The following is a 5,854-nucleotide window of genomic DNA, read 5'->3' on the forward strand; positions in this document are numbered from 1 at the left end:
TTTAAAAATTTATTATTCACTTTTAAAGCTCTCAATGGTCTTGCCCCACTATATTTGTCTAATCTTGTAGCTGTCCGTGAATATAGGAGAACACTGAGATCTTCTAATACATTTCTACTTTCTGTCCCAAAATCCAACTACAAACGATGGGGTGACCGGGCCTTTTTGGTTGTCGCACCCAGACTCTGGAACCAGCTACCTCAGGACTTGTGCACCATCACTGACATGGAGCATTTTAAATCTAAACTTAAAACCTTTTAATTCAGGCAGGCTTTTAATACCTAGTAGGTCTTTGACAATTTTGCTATGTTTTAATTGTAATTGTTTTTGTTTTTAACTGGCTGATTTTTTATTCTTGTTTGTTTTTAATTTCTGTACTGTGCAGCACTTTGTGCACCTTTTGGCTGCTGGAAAGGGCTCTATAAATAAAGTTTGATTGATTGATTGATTTGATTGATTGATTGTTCAGGTGGGTAACGAGTACCCTCATTGTCCAGCGGACCACTACCCAGAATTCCTATCTGGAACATGCCAGCTCAAAAAATCCTTGTGGGCTTGATCAGGGCCTCAGGCTGGTGGGACTCTGTGATTTTGGCACTTCTACGACCTTGTTTAGTGACCTAACAAAACACCCATATTTGCCTTGTACATCATTACCCACAATTCCACACTGAAACAAGTTAGTGACACCAAACTTTAAAATCCAGTACTCTCCACCAGGCTGAACCTAAGCTGTGAATTTAGATCTTGTAGGTGGTTCCTAAGGTGTCAAAATGTCACATGAACATTTTGGCGGGAAACTGCAAATTTGAACCAAAAAATATAATAAAAGAATGCAACTGCATCAAAAACTGCGGTTCGAGACTGAAAGCACTCAGAAAGTGTCAAGGATTGGCACATTGTCTCACTGGAGCTTCTGGTTTGAGTTTTGAACTCATTGTTCCACATACAACACATTTCTAATGATCGCAATGTAACTTCTGACAGCAAGTAACCAGGACCACAAAACTTTCAGAGGATATAACTGGAGACATGCTGATTGCACCTTGTGAGTTTGAACCCTTTGGGAGGTTCCAAAGGGGTCAACAGGCCCTCCAAATGTCAAAAGGTCAGGCCTTTTTGTAAGGATGGTACCATTTCGTGGGCTCTGTTTGTGTCTGTGTTTCCCTTGTGTGTTCCTCTTCAGTTTAATTGGTGTCACCCTTGTCTCGTCACAGCTGTTTGTAATCACGTCTCGTCCTGTCCTTGTATATAAGCCGTCTGTTCAGTCTTGTCCCTCGTTGCGTCGTATTCGTTGGGTATCTAGTGTTCTCCTGCGTCTCCTGAGTTTTCCTGAGCTTCCTGAGTCCCTTCTGAGTTTCCCTCCTGAGTCTTCTAGTTTATGTAAGTGTTGCTGCCACATCAGCTTATTGTTTTGTTACTTTTTTATTCGTCATTAAAGTATTTAGTTTTTTAATCTGCCGAGTTGAGTCCTGTCTGCACTACTGGGTTTGTTCCTGTCCACCAAACCCTGACACTTTTTAATTAATACAAGTGATGGATGGTCCATAATTCCTAGAAAATAGGAGCTAGAGACACAAAATTTTCTGGGTTAGAGAGCAGCTCTCAGCTGATGACACCCTGGAAATTTGAAACAGATTGCATTGTCCTAGGGCAAGCTGTAAGGCCCTAAAGTTCAAGGCCTGTCATGTGATTTTGGCTTTTGTGCTTCCTATAGGAGTAACTGAGGAAGATGAGCCTGTACCATTGTAAAGATCTGGTTAATAGAAATCTATCAAGCCCGCTCTCATCTCTGCGAGCTTCCTAGAAGTCGCAGAGCAGCCCAGAGTGTGTGAATGGAGGCCTCACACACAACAGTGCAAATAGACATGGCCTCTGTGCATGATGTCGTGCATGTGCAGGCCTGAAACTCTCCAGGCTCCTTCATATGTTTATGTTTAATGTATCCTGTAAATTTTAGGATATTGGCTTATTCCTTAAGGAAGTTAAAGCTTTGAATGTGAAGCTTGCTTTATTTTTCTGTAAGCACTTAGGGAAGAAGGATGTTTCTTGCATACGAGAACATTTTGGGTCACAGCTTCCCGTAACAATGTCCTACAAAGATGATTTTGTACCATTGTAAATACCTGGTTAATAGAAATCCAACAAGCCTTCTCTCATCTCAGTGCATGTTTTCTACAACCCTTAAAATGCCGTAGAGTGTTCTAATCATGGGTTTCCTTAGCCTTAACATGGGACATTTAAGTGTCCCCCATGCATGCTGTAGTGAATGCACAGACATGAAACTGTGTAGGCCCCTTCATGTATTCAAGCTTAATATACTCTGTAGATTTGAAGCAGTTGAGTTATTCTAGAAGGAAGTTATACCACTTTGAATTTTGTAGCTCTTACTGCGTTTTTCAGACTACAAAGCACACTGAATTACAAGGCGCAATATGAATAAACCGGTCTGTTTTCATATCTAAGGTGATAAGACTCACTGTTGATTTTCAAAAAATTAAAGGATTGTAAATGCTAGGTTTAAGACTACTAGGTTTAACACTTTCCTTTTTGATAAATTGTATAGTTAGGGTTGGTTTCTTATGCCGCTATAGGCTTAAACTCAGGGCTTAATTTGTAAATTGATTGATGCCAGAACAGCGGGTGGGCCGCAGTGTGTGTGGGGCTCATTTGGGGGGTGGGGATCTGTGGGTTCTCCCACAGAAAATTTTGAATAACAGAGATACCATTTCCTGGAATCTGGTGTATTTCAACAGGTTGTTAAACATCAATATTTGCCTACAGTTGTAAACACTAGGTTAAATTACTGTTTTGGAGAGCAACAGTAGGTTGTGTGTGAATAGAGCAACTCTGATTCTGTCAGATGTCCTAACCCCCTCCCCTCACATCATGGTTCTGAGCTGAACTCTTCTCTGCTAAATCCAGTCCTGGTTGTTGCTCCTGCTCCATTCTCAAAGTGGCACCTTTTGAAGCACCTGAAGGCTTCTATTCTTGGTTGTTGGACAGTCCATCTATCCATCCATTTATTTTATCAAAGTAAATTGGACTGTCTTTGGCATTTTGATCACTGTTTTTATTTTGACAAATAAGTGCCGTTGTTTTAAAACGTGATGTAATGTGAATAACATATCAAACATTTCTCGTGTTGTATTTTTTATTTATTTTACAGTAAGCTTTTAAATATTTTTATGTCTGAAATATATGCAGGAGTTCAGACACCAGTAGTTGTGCGGGTGCTGTATAGAGCTGTCTGGAGATGCTGCACATAACGTGCACTGTCTGCAGGGCGCGACGCAGAATGTGTTGGTTGAAGACACTTAAATCCTTGTGGGACATGCTACAAGGGGTGTTTTTCAGTGCACAACACTGCTGAGGAGGGACAATGAGAGGAAGAATAGAGGAGGATTCTACGTAGCACCTCTGTGTATCTGTGTATAAATGTGACCATCCTGTCACTCTGTCCTCACACCCCCTGCCTCCTCTCCTGCTCTCCTCCCAGCCTGGAGCTGAGTGAAATGGGTGGAGTGTCGGCTTCACCCAGCACCAGCCTGGGCAGGAGCGTGTGAGCGAGCCCGGTGTGCTGTGGCTGGAACATCCACTTCACAGACTGGATAACATTTTCTCTCGTATTTTTAATTAATAATCAAAATAAAAATTACTTTTAGGGGCAGAGATTTGAGTTGCCAGAGTCGATCAAACAGTTACTGGAACATAGCATATTGCAATAATGTGGGAAGTGTTTATAAAGCCTTAATGTAGATATATAAATACTAAAATAAACTACTTCTTACTACAACGACTACTACTTGTTCTACTATCTCTACTTTGTGTTTTTTTCACTTATTGTGTGTGTGTGAGAGTGTGTGGGGATCTGGGAATGGAACCTCCACAATATACAAGGGACTATTGTATATGAATAAAATGAATTGTATTGAAGTGAACTAGGCAGAAAAATCAAACTTTAGAATTGCATTCTTGGAGTCAGGTCGCACTTATACTCTGTGAGCTTGGTACAGACTGGTGCATTATAAGGGGGATCAAAGGAGCCTTCAAATGTGCTGTGGGACTTTGTTGCTGGTGATAGGAAGTAGCTAAAGCTACAAAATTTGAACTGGGGTATGTTGGAAGCACATCTAACACATATCCAGTGTGAAATGTGATGGAAAAGCATGTGAAAATGTTGGAGTTACAATTGGTCCTTTTCAACATTGTACGCAGAGAGTCCTTGGACTCTGGGTGGCAGCTGCAGAGTGTGATTTCCTGTCCGGAGTGACACAAATTTCCCTTTGTTGGATAGGAGTAGGACCCTCGTGGAGCCAAATAGTGCCTCGAGATGTGTCCTGTACTTATTTTTTCACAATATTGCACATCCAACTGGCTTTTGAGTGTGCTTTGAATAGCCACAAGCATTTTATTCGTTTTTTTGGTGTCCTTAGGGTCAAAAGTCATTAGGTAGCACCCTGGGTCTTGTATTATTACAAAAACCAGGGTATGACAAGAAATAACTTTGGACATGGAACACCCAGACACATTAACTTTTAATGTGACATAGTTTGGTGGAAATGATAGAATCCCAGTGAATGTGAAGGTTCTAGGTGCTTGCTAAGGGCTTAAAGGGCCATCTGAATATTTTTGTGTGAATGTTTGTGTTATTCCTGTTTCTGCCAGGATCACTTACAAAATTTATCTGCTCACCTTCCAATGCTTATATGGTAATGCACCATCTTATTTAAAAGAACTTCTCACCCCTCATTGTCCTTCACACACTCTGCTCTTCCAACACTCATCTTCTTCTCACTCCCAGGTCTCGATCCTGCACAACAGGAGACCAGGCTTTCTCCTGCGCTGCCCCTTGGCTGTTGAATGCCCTGCCTTCATATCTGAGGGCTCCACAGACCGTGACATGTTTTAAAAAGGGTCTTAAAACCTTTCTTTTTACCCAGTTTTTTAATTCATTTTACTGTACTTTTTTTTAAATTCACCCATAGTTCCTTTTTGATTATTTCATCAGCATTTTGTGCATTTTAAGTTTTTTTTTTATGTGTTCATTCTGAGGCGTTATCCTCCTGGTTGTTTTGCTCTCGGTTGCTTTTATGGTTGCTTTTATCCTGCTGCTATCTGATGTTCACTTTTTGTGACACTTTGAGATTCACTGTGAATGTGAAGTGCATTATAAATAAAAGTTATTATTATTATTATTTATTATAAAATCCACTGTATAAACAGTCATATTAATTAACATGAAACACCCAGACACACCAAAAAAATAACAATATAATTTATATTTGATTATATTTTGAATACATTGTATCAAGTGAAGACCTACCACATGGGCTGTCATGCAACTAGGAAGCTGAAATTCACCAATCAACTTCATCTATAGGAGCTTAAAAGACCTTGTAAATTTCAAGCATTTACCTTATTGTAGCGGGACGTTGTTAGTTTTTTTTAATTTGAAGGTCAATTTTTATTTTTTTAGCTGCCTAAAATGTATTGCATACACACCAAATTGTAATCAAAATTCCAACAAGAAAAAAGGCTGATGATTTCCTGTATGTTTCACAAAGATTTGTTCAGTGGTTCAAGTGATAATTTTTAAAAGGTACAAAGATTTATTTGGCTTAAGCTGAACATTTAGGACTGACGTGCACCAAACTTTTACCTGTTCTAGAAGCAAATGATATGATGATTTCCTGAAACCCATGTTGTTCATTTGAACTGAAACTAATTGAGCCCCATAGGCAGAGTCCCATTCACCAGACACTTGCTGATGACCCCCTCTCCCAGGCCTGGCTCCAGAGTGGGATCCCAGTAATCCACATTCAGCAATCTCCTTGATTTTGTCTGTCCAAAC

Source organism: Nematolebias whitei, chromosome 24 (genome assembly GCF_014905685.2).
Source record: "Nematolebias whitei isolate Nwh7 chromosome 24, NemWhi1, whole genome shotgun sequence".
Taxonomy (NCBI): domain Eukaryota; kingdom Metazoa; phylum Chordata; class Actinopteri; order Cyprinodontiformes; family Rivulidae; genus Nematolebias; species Nematolebias whitei.